The following is a 16,507-nucleotide window of genomic DNA, read 5'->3' as shown; positions in this document are numbered from 1 at the left end:
TGGTAGATTTGAAAGAAAAAACATCTATCGTTAGACTTTATGCCTTTAGCTAGTTCTTCCTCGAGATCGATTTTGGGCAAGCCGTACTACAGTTTTAACTCTGCAGGATTTAAATTCTTTTCTCTCTTCCCTGTTCACACTTCCAGTTTTGAAATAAGACTTCCTAATTCTAAACGACATTGTTTAGGAGCCATTTAACTATGCTGCCTTTTTTGGTGGCTGCATTCCTGATAAAAAACAAGAAAGAAAGAAAGAGAGGAGAAAGAGGGCACATATCCTTTAGTTTTGAGAGGTGTCCAAGGCAGGCCAGCCTGTATGGAAGGATGCTAAATTTCCAGTTTCCAAGCAAATGGAAATACTTGAACAGCTGAAGAGAAGTCATGTTTAGTTGAATTCAGAAGAATGTTTTACTGCTTGTAGTTTAAATTAATTATAATTTTGCAAACAAGATATTAATCTTTTGCTTAGCAAGAATGGAATTGTTTAATTTTTCACCCTTAAGCTTGTACCAGGGGTTAGCCTGCAATATGCTGTATTACTCTTTCTCCAGAGCAATCAATCTACATAACGTGTATCCAGACAGCTCTTTGAGCAGCAACCCAGGACAATTTTGAGAGCTCTCAGGAGCTGGCCTACGTCTCTCACTAAATTGGTGAGGCAGTCAGTCCCCTGTGAAGCCAATTCTTTACAGAAATATTTCATTATTTTCTAGTTTCTTCATTACTCTTCTGTAGACCAGAGACCACTAACTCAGCCCTCTTAGAACCCATGGCATGAAACAGCCACATTTCTTTTCAGACTAAGTAAACCAGTACCCATTCAGAGAAATTTATCCAAAAGACCATTGATGAAATTAGAATATTTTAGTGACAGACTGTGAGTCACAAATGCACGATTCCCAACCGTTAATTTATTAGGTCATATAACAGTGAAAGAATTTGATCATAACATTATAACACAGCTGTTTTATTTCAGATGTGGAATGAGTCCAAGTATTTGATAATTATGCTGCTTCAATTAGTGGCGACTCGAGAGCTAGTTAAGTGGTATTGTTTGCTCCTAGGCAGGAAGCCCGGGGAAGCTCACAAACAAATCTGAGGACATGCAGGTCTGCTGGGCTGATACACAACACGCTATGTGAGGTTGCAGCACGTCAACAATATATACTTTCCTTTCCCACGCTGAATGCAGTTAACAGCAGTTAAGCATAAAATGTACATCTTCCAGTAAAAGGGTGAGGAGGGAAGGCGTAAGAGGAGGAAGGCTGTTGGATGTAATAAAGTGGCACTAACCTAAGCAGAGAAAAGCAGCAAAGGATATCTGGCACAGTTGTCTGGGCCTATGTAGAGATGTCAAATAATCTTTGACGAAGACTTTCATAATGTGATAGAGCTGATTAGCATTTCAGCAGTGTTAGTAAAATAAATGTGTTTGTGGTCTCCTGTTTTTTTCCTGGAAATTCATGCCCATAAGCATTTTTTTCTGTGTTCATTTCCCTGTATTAGAAAACAACAGTTTATTCATGCTTTCTCTGTCCTCCCTTTATCAAAATACAGTTATCTTATCCTTAAGGCAGTGATGTGCTGTCAATATTTTAATAACGGCACCATAACTCAACCATCCCTAGCCACCAGCTCTCAGTATAGGATTAGTGTCCTCTGATGATCTGGAAATCACTCCATGGAGAAGTTAGGAAGCATTAGCTTTTGGTTCACCCAAGAAAAAGCCTGCAGCGCTGTATTATATTGCTACTGCAGATCTTTCACTTCTAGAAGAGAGGCAAGGATGGAGAAAGGCAATCAGCATTAACCGCTGTGGTTGCCGTTCATGTTTGACCTTGGCAGTGAAGTAGAACAGGGGAAAACAAAGAATCACACAAAGTTATCTTTTCAAGTTGCTGGAAAAAACATAGGAGAATCATATCATCTTCCTTTTTTACACTCTCACCTCCTTAGAAAGTTTATCCATATCCACCTCTTTAAGTAGGTGGATAGCCTAAATAGGCTATAGCCTAACTAGGCTACCTAACGCATACTTCTTCACTGAGAGGGTGGTCGGTCACTGGAACAGGCTCCCCAGGGAAGTGGTCACGGCACCAAGCCTGTCGGAGTTCAGGGAGCATCTGGACGACGCTCTTAGTCATATGGTTTAGTCTCAGGTTGTCCTGCGAGGAGCAGGGAGTTGGACTCGATGATCCTTACGGGTCCCTTCCAACTTGAGATATTCTATGATCTGTACATTTTGAGGGGCACAGGGGAGGAGAAAGGGTGAGCAGGGGAGGTTACAAAGCGCTCTCTGCTCCACAAAAATCCTACTCATGGTTGGCTAAGACACAAAGGGGTTAATATTATTATTCCCCACCACTCGCATTACTCAGAAAAATCCCAGCAGACTGTCAAAACTGCCATATAACATAAACAGCCTGAAGAGAGAGATACATATGGTAGCTGAAGCAGTTACATCCAGTTACTCATGCTACCGCTGGTATTAGTAATGCTGAGAGAAAAGGGACCTATCTGGAACCCCAAACACCTGAGAAACATGACAGCACTTCTCACAGGCAGCTGGACTGCATAGTTGGACTCTCATTTTTCAGCACCAGCTCTCTAAATACTATTGGGTTCTGAAGCTTAATTTTGACGATGAGCTAAGGTGCACCAATTTGGATATCTCTGCTTGAACTACAGGGTTATCTATAGTAACTGATAGAAGAATCAGATGGTACAGTTGGCATTAAGATGACAAGACATGAGAGGATGAAAGGAGAGTATGGATTCTACAAATACAATCAAGTTTTACCTTTTTAAGAAATCCTTCAAAAATGAGGAATTTAGACAATAAATTTTTATTTTAAAGATTGGTCAGAATTCCCAGATGTTAGGAAGTGCTGGATTTATGCCGTTTTCCACATATAAACAATATGTTACAAGCCTTACTTACATATTTTACTGTTGATAGATCCTTGAGTGACTCAGTGCCTTGATATACAGCCATAAATCTGACAATTTTCAAATGTTTAATTTTTCAAAACATGTACTGCCATTGGCTTCCTACTGGTATTTATGCAGAAACACATGGACTGGATTTATCCAGCCCAACTTATGTGCTTGCCTAAAGTGTCTTCTGAGCATTTTTGTCCCTAACCTGGGACAACCAGGCCATTGCTTAAAGCGCATCTGCGGTTTGGAGTCCTTAAGAAAGAAATCTTGCCTACGAAGCCATAGTTTTATCTTTTGAAGAAAAATTTACTATTTTATTTTGACTTGGATAGCTCTTAGCAATGCAGGCTGATTCAAAAAACTTCGCCTACTGAAAACTTCTTAAAGTGAAGTCCCAAGCAGCCTTTCTTTGGTGTTTATTTTTTTCTTGAAATAAGTTGGTATGCATTTTCTACATTACATAGTAGGTTTAGTAAATGCTACATTTTAAATTAGTTTCTGCAATTCTAGATCTAAGTACACCCTTCGTTCTTCACCCACCCCCAATATCCTAAAAACCCAACAGAGCCATTCAGCCAAGCTGATAATTTGCAGATACAAAGTTGATCCTCAGATTGATATCCTGAAGCTTTATTCTGCATCACAAAATATATCACAGCCTGTTAAACCATCGGATCAAAATGTCTCAGTATGCTGATGGAAAAAAAAATTGCAATCACTTTTTCCTAATTTTCTTCTTTTCTCTCCAGTTCTTTCAACTTTTGGGATTACATTTACAAGGGTTTTTTTCCTGATTTTTTTTTCTCTTTAGCAAAAAGACTGACAAAAGAAAAGTATGCTGGGATTACATTTTATCTTTTTTTGGTGTCTCTGCCTTTCTGATAGCAGTTCATCCACTACTTGGTGGATCTTACTCAAAATCAGAGTACAACACTCAAAGTTTAACTTATTGAAGATGAGTAGAGGGCAGTAAGACATAGTTGGATCTTACAAAACCTTGTAAATACAGATTATATATATTGAAAGCATCAAATAAAATCAAACCCTTCTTGTGCTAGAAACAGGCGGGGCCCGCAGAGACCAGGAGGATCCTTTGGTAAGAGGCTTATTAAGCCTACCTTAAATTTTAATCACCCCTGCTGATGTATGCAAATTCCTCATAAAGCAAACACTCAACTCTGCAGGTCGTGCAGACTAAATATCCCATTTTATATTTAGGATATGAAAGACGTGACAGGCAGGAACCTTCCCATAACTACAGAGAAAGGTGGGATTTGAACTCAGTTACTCCAAGATCCAGCCTGCAGCATGCACTGCAGGAGGGCCCAGTGGGGCGACAGTGTGCCTGAGACAAGATAAACCTTCAAAGCACCTTACTCTGTTTGCAAAGAGTAGCGTCAGGAGGATCTGACATGTAATTTTTAAATGTCTATAATTGTAACAGGGCAGTTTTCAGAGTAAACTTTGTTGTGAGACAGTTCTCTGTCTGCACAGGAGAAAACAATAACCAAAGTGAATCAAAACTAATTAAAATAATAATTCAAAAGAGACACTTCTTCCAAAGATATTATTACAGAACAATAAAAGAAGTTGCTGTGCAAACATGGCATATTTTATTGAAGGCAGTGTTTCTCTATTCAGAACCCTATGGACTGGAAATCAAAATCAGAAGGGGGCAAAAAACTGTTTCCAATCTATAGAAAATGAAGAAATTTAAATATTAGAAGGGAAAAAAAAAAAGCCCAAAGCAAAACCCAACAAACTGTTGGTATTTTTCCATGAAGACCTTTTGAGGACAGAAATGCCAGACAACTGTCAAACCAGCCAGCATGAGAAATTAGCCAATAATACTAACAGACTTAACAAGTATGTCTGAAAAAAATAAAGCACACTACTGAGCCATTGCTCAGTGCCAACTCAAAATATGAAGACAGTGTGGCATTAGGTTAAGTACTATATGCATTGCTCCCTATTGCCAGAGCCCAACAAAAACAAGATTTAACAAAAGACGATCATGAGATTTCAATAGAATGTTGAGAACCAGATATCGATGTATTTTTCCTTACTTTACAGATTTATAACAAAAATATTTAAAGATGAAAATGAGAAGTTTTATTTTTAATTGAGTATTATTTTTATAAGATAATGACAGAAAAAATCTGGGGATTTAGAAATAATGAAAAAATCATGAACACTGGAAGTACAAAAATGCAAGAATTAGAAGTTTAAAAGCTGGTAGCACTGGAAATGACCAGAAAGTGATTCATGGCAACAAAACATGCCTGTTTAAAAAGCCAGAACTTTCCAAAAGTGTGAAAAAATAGTCCCACCTAGTGTATTGGAGAAGTGTGTAAGATCCAAACTGTATTCATTATTTTGGAAAGAATATTCTGGCTGTATTCTTTTCCCTTGAGCTATAGGCCAGACATTTTACACAAAGCTGCTCCTGCACATTAACTCAATCTATGTACCTTAAAGAGTAATCTAAGCAATACTGCAGTGGAGCAAACTGACCGTGAGATGCATCTGCTCTGTATTTTAGTGAAAAAATAATAAAAAAAAAGTCAACCCCCAAACCCTACCCTGTATTAGCAAATGTTTAAACAACCTTACTCTCAGTTACCCTGGGTAGTTCAACTGCAGTTACACACCTTTCCTAAGTAAGACTATATTAAGTTAGGAAGCGACTGCCAAGGATAAAAGTTTACTACCTCTCTTCTCCAATCACAATTTTCCAAAGCAGAGCCATGTGTGAATACGCATCATGCTGGTTGAATGATAGCACAAATTTCCTTCGCCTGCTTATACATCAGCTGTTTAAACTCAGGCTGGCTTCTACAACAGTTTAAACTCAAGCACATAACATTTTACTGTGCGCAAGTGAGCAAAAACCACCCTCCGATTCTGTTCTGCTGACTGAGCCACAGAAGTTGTAGCACTGCAAGCCGGTTCACCTTAATTCTAGTATCTTCCTTCATCTAGTTTTAGATACTTCTCTCCTGTAAATAAACAGAATTTTCTAAAACATGGATTGGCACAATCATGCCAATTTGAAAGTCAATACTTAGAATGGGATCACGCATCTACCAAAAACTGTCGTCATGTCACTGATCTGGTGTTTGTTATGAGTAACTGTGTTGAAAAGTCTCTGGGTGGATAATTGCCTAGCAGCATCATTTTTGCATAGAAGATCATCACTAAAAAAAATAAAAAATTAAACAACTTTTACACCTCACTACATCCAAAGCTCTTTAGAAAAAAAATACTGAAAAATTTAAATTGGATTAATGACATTCATTTGTACAATAAAAGCAGCAAAACAGATTATATAAAACTACTTAAAATATCAAATATTTTTTAAAAAACAGAGGGGCAAGCTGATGTTTAAATAGTAATCTAGCAATTAGCTATGGGTTAGTACGCAAATGATGGAGGAATTTCACGTATTAAAAATTCCTCTGTAATGTTAGAAAGCCAACAATATCCCAGTTTGCAAAAGGTATTATTGAGGAGTTTTACAGCAGTGTAACATATTGTACCAGTTCACATTCTTTATGTTCCAAACCCTTCCTGTTTCCTACTGCTAAACACAAGAATATCAACAATACAACCCCTTCAGAGATGGAAAAATCTATCTAAACAGCCTTGCTATTCCAGTGACAGTCAACATTAACATTAATACATCCTAATCTTTACGAAATGAATCTAGTTTTCATTTCAATCTCCCTTGAAGAAGGGAAGAAAAAAAAAAGGTCAGTGCCTAAATCACAAGATTTAATGTAGCTAGATTAGGTGCATTTGAATAGTTCATAGAGGATCCAGCTACCACACATAGCCATCAGAGTATTTACCTATCATGGGAAAGTTTTGAATCCCATGTTTCCACTTCCAGTAAACCAGCTGAAACATGAACACTTGGATAAGGCAATTACAATTAACACAGAAAGCTGGAACTCTGCCTCACAGAACTCTAAAATGCTGCAAATTATCCCGACTACTTTGTAAGGATATCATGTTGCAGGTCTTAAAATGGCAGCAGTAGCCCATTTTGCATTATTGGTTATCAGGTGAGACACGGGCAGTTTACTTAACTTCAGAGCTGCCAAAGAGGAGCATCTTGTCTCAATACTGAGGTTCTAACACCTTTACAGGTGGAACAAGACTTATCTAGAGAAAACTACCTCCATCAATATGCTACGTAAGCACAACAGAATACAGCAACACACCTTCGGGAGACCCAACGGGACAAGTTCAAGCACCCAGAGCTGGGCCCACACCGTAAGAAAGAAGCAAAAGGACTGAAGAACTGAACGGCGTTTCTGAAGAGGTTTGCATGGGATAGGGAGAAGAAATGGAAAAAAAGTTGCAGAAAAATGAGACTTGGGGATGAATAATCCTAGTCTTTGATTCTTGGACAACAGGCGCCCACATAATTTCCAACTCTGAAGGACAACCAATTTATTAGGTGTACACTTGATTTCTATTAAAATATCTCAGACAGATTCTAAAAATGCCCAGGGAATTACGGGAACCAAATACCTACTCACAGGCAAAACACATCTTAAATTCAATTCCCAATTTGTACGTTTTTGTAAAAGCCAGCTCCATAATAGGCACAGTCAATAAAGCATATTTAGATATAAAAAACTAACAAGAAACTTTAAGAAAATGCTTACAATAAATGTTTTGCTGGTCATTTAAAAACAGTTCTCTCTCTAATTTAGCAGTTAAAGTGAGTCATAATAACCCTCAGTGTAAATAAATATACCAAATGCACCGTTAACAACTTACAAGTCTGTCAACAATGACTACTGCCTCACACAAATCTAAAATTCTAAAAGAAAGAATTGCAATAAAAATACTAGAGAGATTTATATTGTGAATTAAAAAAGGATTCTTTGATTTTGCAGCTTCTATTTCTTTAAAAGAAAATACAACATATTTAACGCAGGACTTTGGTATCTGCCTCGTAGACCTGCTTTTGGGAGTACAAAGCATGAGCTTCACACATTTCTTCACCTATTTTAGCATGTAGGCTGGCATCAAATATATGCAAGGTTACAACATTTTGTTATATGACATCAGTGCAAGTCCAAGCCGAGTCTTTATAAAAAGTCTTTTCTGCCATCTTTAATGCCAATTCTTTAGCAAATATTAAATCATGGGTATTTCATGGTGAAGTTTATCTCTGCAATGACTTACTCTGCCCAGGATTGTCATGATTCTCTCTTAACTCTCTTTATTCCAGCGAGCATCTAAACAACCATGATATTTGTCCAGGATCATCCCTTTTTGTTCCAGGTTGTAAATAAACTCTTCCACGACCTCTTTTTTTATGTACATACGTGCTTTTAAATTTTCTCTTCATCAGCAAATAAAGATACATTTAGCTACCTACTTTCATCCTATCACCCTAGCTACCCATTCTTGAAAAACTCCATTAAACCTTTGATGTATTCACTAGGACAACTTTCAGTGCTCTGATCAGCAAAGCTTTCAGAGACCTTCAAGTCCAACCACATCCAGCACCCCATAACAGAGAAGTTGCCACTTGCCGTGAAGACCATCCAGGAGTTCCTAGTTTGAAAACTGACAGGCAAAACTCTCACCACGGAGAAATAATGGTTTTGTAACAAGTGAAAACCACAAGATCAGAACTAGAAATCCAGCTCCCCAAAGTACTGCCAGAATATAAGAAGCAAAAATGAAGTAGTAGAGATAAAGGATTATTATTTTCTATTGTTATACACAAGAGTCTCTGAAAAGATTCATATCAGTGTTAGAATAGGATATAAAATGTTATTTTTAATCTGATTGATTTAAAGTATATTTCCATTTCCTTATTAGATAAATTTGCTGAGTCCCACAGTCACAAGCCGTAGGAAGTGCTTTGAATGTAGCAGAACACAAGAAGGCAGGGATTCCTTGGAAAGCCATCTTCTGTCATTACCTTCTCTCCCATTGGTCTCCTGCACAGCTGTACAATAACTTCAGAGGAGCACAGCAGCTCTCCGAGAGGGATGACCACCCGTTTGCTGTGATCAAGCTTAGCATACCTCCAACCCTGAACGTTGCCTTCTATTAAAATCCGCAAGCTTTTCACTAGATCATTTGTCAAACTATGTTGCCTTGCGTGTCCTGGTTTTGATCACTTCTATTTTCTATTATAAAAGATAGACCCCTATACTGTTCGTACATAACCCAATGTTGTGTAAGGACCCGAATTAGACTGAGAGGTAGGTTAGAAATTTTTTATTTTTTTTCCTTATATCTACAGCCATAGCAGGATGAGAAAAGGAATAGGGAAAGAAGCCTTCTCCTGCTTTTTTAAGTAATTAATGGATTAAATCTGAATCCACGGCCACTCTTTCTATAGAGGACACATACTAGAAATCAATTATTATTTCTTTTGCATTCAAAGGAATGCCGAGCTTCTGTTAGATCAGATCAAAAGTTCAGAATTTCCCTAAATCAAGAGTGTCTCTGCAGTTACTAGCACCCACAGAAAAGCAGTGGGGAGCCTGTTCTGTATACTAACATGAAGTGATTTATCTAACCCCTCGGAAACATCTAAAAGTTTAGGAACCCCATTCCACAGTATAGGTTAAAAGATTATGATTTTCAGGAAAACTTGCCAAGCAAACTAAGTGAATAGAATACATGTCAAGTTCTAGACTTTTCATTTGCTTTTTCAGATTCGGAGATAACAGCAAAGATGTATTGGCATAGTTTGAGACTGCGAATGAAGCTATTTCTTCAGAAAACTAGAAATTTTGGGTGGGGAGGAGGAATGGGTGGGAAGAGAGGGTAAAGTTACTGCTCATGAAGCATGTGATTATCAGATGTCAAGCAACTTCCTTTTAACCTCTGGACAGACTTGTGGCTCATGAGACACAACTAGCAGGTGAACGTAGCTTTTCAGCATCACACAAATTGATTGCCACTCTCAGAGTAAGAAAAAGAAAACTGGCAATAAATAAATAAAAAACCATGTACACACACATGTAACTCCACGTTATAGTATTTCTCCTGCTTGTAGGATGCTTACGTCTCCCAAAAAAAGGAACAAGGGGAAAAAAAAAAGAAAAAGAAAAATTCCAGGTATTAGATTAGTTCTACTGCAGCACTCAGCAATAGGAATTTGTCAGTTATTTCTCCACCATTTAAAAGAACTCATCTGTTTTCCTTCACCTGTAATTTTGCAGGTTTGTAGCAACATCCCACAATTAAAAGAAATTGTATTTTCTCCCCTAAAATACCAGGCACAAGTACTGTTTTTCATATAGCTCCATTCCAGCAACCAGGTTTCCATAGTATCAAGAGACTAAAAAAAGCCAAGAGGCTTCAGAGAAATTAATTTTAATATAATGTCTTCTGGAAATCTCCAAACTATACCTGAAAGACGGCATTTTTTTATATGGTGTTATTCGTCTTAATACCTAACCGCAACACCTAAGAGCTAGAAATGGAAGAGTTGCATTATTCGAACAGAGGATAGACAGATGCCTGCAAGAGTGAAGACTATCCATAGCTGTGCTTTATGTGAAACGCTGGATGGCCAAAATGGCTGGATGCCACTGGATGGCTTCTCGGTGGCCAAGAACTGGCTGTTTATAATAAGCAGCATATCTTTAAACAAATTTGCTATTTTTAGAGGATTTTGTAGTAGGAAGTCAGGGAAATATTGGTTTTCACATTCACAAGAAGTCAAAAAGCTCCCTATGGATAGCTCCACACTCCACACGCAGTCCCATGAGCTTCGGCAGAATCCCTCAGAATAGAAATGTTAGCAAACTTCTCTTAAAATACTGTGGCATCTAGGTCAAAATGCCTTAAAACTGATAATGGAGAAGTGAATGGACACAGAGCTAGTATTGACTGTTGCTGCCATTATCACCAAAATTCCTTCCAAATCCTCCTCTCAAAGAAGCATAAAGATCAGTTCTCAGTATCAAATTGGTACTTGTTACATTTCTGGGAAATCAGATAAATAGCACCGTTTTCTCTTGCGCGCTGGGATTACAAGCCTCATGTAGAATCAAGGCTAAAGGGAAACACTTCCCAGTTTTGCTCACAGCCTCGTTTTATATGTCTGACAACAGCAAAGTGATTTCATTTTTGTCTGCTTCTCAGTCTTATTTTAAAGCATATTATTTGCTTAGGCGTGAATAACTGAGCTCTTGTAAGAACCAAATTCTTTTTTGTCTGCCCATTTCCACCTATGCCAAAAAGGTAACAATCTTTAGAATGTATTTTTAGAATTAAACAAGATCGGTCCATCTTTTTTATGATCACACTGAGCACATTTGGAATTCCATCACTTCCTACAGGTTAGAAGCTGCATTTAAACAGATAAGGAGAACAATTCAAAATAGTTGTCATTTTTCTACAGTGCTTTTGTGCAGATCCAAAGCACTTTGAAGGAACAGTAATTTCATTCAGCTGCCATCACCCACTAAAAACAGAAATTAAGAAAAAAAACCCCAAACCCTCACTCACTGAGTTTAAGTGGAAAGAAACAAAATACTTTTCCATCAAGTGAAAAATTAATCCGCTTGGTCAGAGACTGCACGGATACACCAGACTGTTCAACGCTTGTACCAGAGCTGCTCTTTTTCCAAGACCCCATTGTCCCACTTCTCCAATACATCTGTAGTTACGCTTAAGCAGAAGAATTTCAAAATCAAAACAGGAAGAAAGTTTCCCTTGGACTCTGACAACTTCCATTTTAAGAAGTGTCAGGGGTACGCTTGCGTTTAATAGACTTCATATTCAGATGTCACCAAGAGGATTATGACTAACTGGTAAAGAGAAATTACCTTTTTCCTCTAACGGTTGGTTGAATCAAACTATGTATCAATTAAATATACAGATTTAAAAATGCCGGTGCCCAGTCTAGACGTGCAAGAGCTGCTGTACCTCAGAGTTGCAGGTTAGTGAGAGCCCTGCTACCCTTACAATAACCATGTACATACACACACAAACTTGCAGTATGTATTACATATATATGTGTGTGTGTGTGTGCGTGCTGAAACGTTGCAGTACTGTTGCAGTTTTGGTAAATCTCTCCTCATTAAAAAGATGCAAGAATATTGTTTGTACAGTTGAACCAAAACCCGAACTATGTGCTGTCTAGGAACAGAACAGCTCAGAGGGTGCCATAATGAGCCTGGCCGTCCTCCCGCTTAACATGCAAAGGGGGGGGCTCACTGCGTGGACAGGAGGAGCAGCCAAACTGGCAAGAAAAAACCCCTAACGGAAGGCAGTGAACTAGGGTGGACCTCGCTCTTTTGGTCCACCAAAAGGCCCTAAGCGTGAGGGGTAAAGACAGCATACAAAAATGTAAGAAGATTGTTGTTTTTAATTTCTTCCTCCCACACACAGTATTAGGGAGGCTCTTACTAAGTACTGCATCGAGCTGGCAACCACACTTTTGGGAGGATGCAAACAAACTTTCAGAAAACAACTGCAAAAAATTGCAATGTGATAATCCATATTATTACAAAGACACTAACAAAGCCTCAGTTTATTTCCAAGAGAGACGGTCCCCACGTAGCTGCCTAATCTAAATAAATTTAGATTTGTATCTGGTGGCAGAAACTAGCGAGGTTCACACTAGGAATAAGAGAAAATTCAGCCACAGGGCAATTAATGAAGATTACCTAAGGATGGGAAGGTTTCTCTATTGCTGAAAGGATTTAAATCATTAACAGATGGCTTTGTAAAACCACTAATTCATCCAGCCATTGAATACAAATGTAAGACATAACATTGCTACGCCCGCCAAAAATATTCATAATGCCTATAGTCTAAGTTACAACAATGAAGTTAAAAGCTTGCTTTCCAGATCAGTTTTGAGGTTTGCATAAAGTGTTTACTGGAATAAAACAAAAATCTAACCTATTGCTAAATAAGAATCTAAAGCTACTCATGTGTGTATGTGTGTATTTTTTTTTTTTAAAAATCCAGATATTTTAAACATCTCCCTAAATGCTTATTGCTACTTCCTACATACAGTCAGAGGACAGATATCTTTATCTAATACAATGATAAAATAATGCTGTCTGTAACAAAACGATGTCTATTTTCCACCTATCACTAACTAAAGAAAAGTTTGTACTAGTAAATTCTATAAGCCCTTGAGGATAAAGACATACAGGCACTTACGCTACAGACCATTCTGCATGCTTTAGTACAGGTACCACCTGAACTGTTCTGCAGCAAAATGATGAGATTTCTTCTATTACTATCTCTGGGTTTGATCCTCAAATCAAATGTTGAATTTTGCCTTTTTTTTTTTTTTTTCTTTTTCTTTTTGTTTTAATGATAAAGCACTGGTTTTATCTAGTTTACATTTTAACTGGAATGTAAATACGCAGCCATCCTATTCTGCAGACAATAACATTTCAATTTATCTGGAAAAATAGGTGATTTTATGGCACAATAATGCAAACTGCAATGCCATTTAGAGAACAAATGCATTATTCTGGTAAAGCATTGCAGAATTAGTTTCACTTTCTAAGTATTGACATTATAACATTATCGTTTGATATGAGATATGCTCTGTGGCAGATGAAAAATCCCCACACATCACATCATGCAACACCTGCAAAACAGCCGCACGCTCATGGGTACAACAATAACAGAGAGTTAACAATCCACTGGGTTTTAATTGAGTAAGATAGTCTATATCCTACTATACTAAAAAAACCCCAAAAAACTGTTCTGAGTTAAAAAACCTCTTCGACTTTAATGGATCTCTTTATTTAAAGATGGTTATACTTGTATACATCATCAAAGCAAATCTCAAAAGAAAACACAACCCCAACTTAAAGAATTCTTTAAGTCAAGTTGTAAGGCAGCACCCTCTGAAGGGTAGTATTCAATGGTTCCTCTATTTATGCTTAGTTTGACTACTGCACTAAACAAAGGTAAGGAAGGGTTAGGCACGTAAAGATTACCCATAAATAAGAGATTTAGAGTCAGAGCTAATACATTTCTTTCTGGCAAATATTTCAAGTAACAAATCAGATCAAACACTTTGATTTTTTTCTGATCAAGCACTTACAAACTTGACCAGGTGTACTATAGAAATCCAGGCGCTCTGATGAATTAACAACGCCTTACAATGGCTTTAGAATTGGTGTATACATTAATGAGGGTTGTAGTTTTTTAAATCCCCTTCTAATGGAAACCATAATTTTTAGGTTGGATAGCACTTGCACTAATATGTTGCTTTATCTGTCTTTTTAATTGGGCAGATACCAAGATTCAAGAAAACATCAATCAAAAATGTGAAAAATAGCAAATAGGGCGAGCTATACAATCTCTCTCAGTTATAACAACCCAGTCATAAACATGCTCCGTTTCTGATTGTTTATCGAGGCTAAGAAAAAAAAATCACATGAATCGGCAACTGTGGAATTGCTTATGAAAATCCACATATAATGACAGCTGTCTCTAGCTAACTGTTTCAGCTCTAAAACGACTCATGTGCTTTTCCAATAGATTTTATTTGTGCTCTGTCCAGAAAAGCCACTACACACATTACAAATTTTATCACAAAAATATGACTGGATTTGAATCAAGGAGAGAAAACATGTATTGTCAGAAGTTTCAAGGAAGAGTCTGTGAGCACTATTTCCACAGGCAAGTTTAACATTAAGTCTCACGTGAAAATTAATTGTACAGGTTGGACAAATCAGTATCACGTGGCTTTTCAGAAAAACTGCAAACTTGATAAAAACTCAGCCAAATGAAACTGTGCCAACCCTGTTCCAGCTCGTATCTATTCTGTTTACCTGCTGAAGCAAGACAACACCTTTTCTTCCTTTTCTGTATAGATCTTTTATTTGTTCTGCTCAACACGCGTCACCTTCAACGCTGAACTACGTTAGTATGCTCAGTAGCTGATATTGAAGTTTTAGCCCCTTCAGAAGATCCAGAGCCCATAATTACACATGAAGAAATGTGTAATTCTCTACACCTACCCTCATGATCTCTCCTGCTTCCAAGTAAAGGATCTATCAACCTGTCAAACCTGTCTTTCCATAGTGAGGGGTAAGGGAAAAGGTTCCCCTTATCTCCGTGACCCCAAGCCACCGAACATCCTCGAGCAAGAGTGAAACATCTGCTCTCCCTTGCGTTTTGCCCTCTGCCAAACTGGACTCTCACTTCCCTAAAGCCTGACGCTTGCCGCAAGTGTTATAAATGGGACTAATTAGGATCCTAGTTGCCCATTAACTCTTTTATTATTCATGTGACATTTATGATAAATGCATTATATTACTTACAAATGGTTGAGGTGGCACTTACACACAGCAGCATAAACTTTAGAGTCACGGGAGAAATCATTTAACAGTAAGACAGACTAACTACACCAGTTATCATAACCACTCACGGCAACGTACAGTACATTTAACTCTTCTCGGTTCAACACAAGAAATAAAGTAGCTTGGCATTCCTAGAAGTGCAGGTGGACCAGTCATTTATATTTCAACAGCAGAATTTTTTGCATCAGTGTAAATCTCTTCAAAGATGGCTTTCTACAGCTAGAGAGTATTGTGCACTGCACACGTAGTTCATAAAACAGAAAAAAAACCCTGCCTTTCTCCAACATAAAAGTCTTCAACAACCGCAAAGTTCTGATTTCGCAGGATTACCATATCCTCTTAATTAAGTTGCAAAATTCAGAACAGAATAACCCCAATGAACATGAATTACACAGAAATTGATTTGATTTGCATCTAACAACTGCTTCTTTCAGAATTAATTACAAATATGCTGGACTGTGTAGAATATGGATTAATGTCCTGATTCAGCAATGCATGTGCATGTTTAACTGCTCATCTAAGCTAAGGCTAGGAGTAAATTGCCTGGACAATTAATTATAATTCTTCTTTCATTTGCCAGAAAACGAGTAAAGCTTTGTGCGGAATCAGTTACCCAGACTTCTTGCATCCCTTCAGAGATCTTAAAAAAATCCATACGCGTAGTTATCATTCTGTAATCCTCTCCATTAAATTACACATTATTCACCATCAAATCTATCTGTGAAATAAGCCAGTAGAGACTATTCATACTTCTTGTAGATTAAAAGCCTAACAAGAAATCAACTTCTAAAAATAAAGCAGTTTAAAAGAAAAAAAACAACCCACCTAGCACCAATAATCACAGTTTTGAAAGCGTCCTTGCACAGAGTACATATCAGTACAATTTGTAAGCTATTAATAGTTTGCTAAATGCTTATTCTTAAGTAAACAAACAGGAAGAAAAATGTATTTTGAAGGCACAGACGAAAATGCACATCTATTTACTTTAGAAGTCTGCAAAGCCTGTTCTTTCATTGTTACAATGAGAAGAAGCGGTGCAACTATTTAAATTCAGTCACCATGGGAGTTCAATGCACACGACAAATAAAAGCTGCGTATTATATCCTCTCCCGAATATAAAGGCCAGCTCTGCAGAAATAAATGTTGCAGCACCAGTAAATACTTGAACAAAACACATATGTGCCTGAAGAAGAAAAAATAAAATGAAATCAATAGTTCTTGCAGACAAGACTTGGT

General features: G+C 37.6%; 1 protein-coding gene across 8 annotated transcripts in view; it reads right to left on the bottom strand.

The window, feature by feature from the left end:
• The window catches only part of SHANK2 (SH3 and multiple ankyrin repeat domains 2), a 368,375-nt gene that overhangs the window by 126,373 nt on the left and 225,495 nt on the right, over window positions 1-16,507 (bottom strand). The window lies entirely within an intron of this gene.

The sequence above is a fragment of the Aptenodytes patagonicus genome, chromosome 7 (genome assembly GCF_965638725.1).
Source record: "Aptenodytes patagonicus chromosome 7, bAptPat1.pri.cur, whole genome shotgun sequence".
Classification (NCBI taxonomy): Eukaryota; Metazoa; Chordata; class Aves; order Sphenisciformes; family Spheniscidae; genus Aptenodytes; species Aptenodytes patagonicus.
This window is presented reverse-complemented; position numbering and strand designations above follow the sequence as displayed.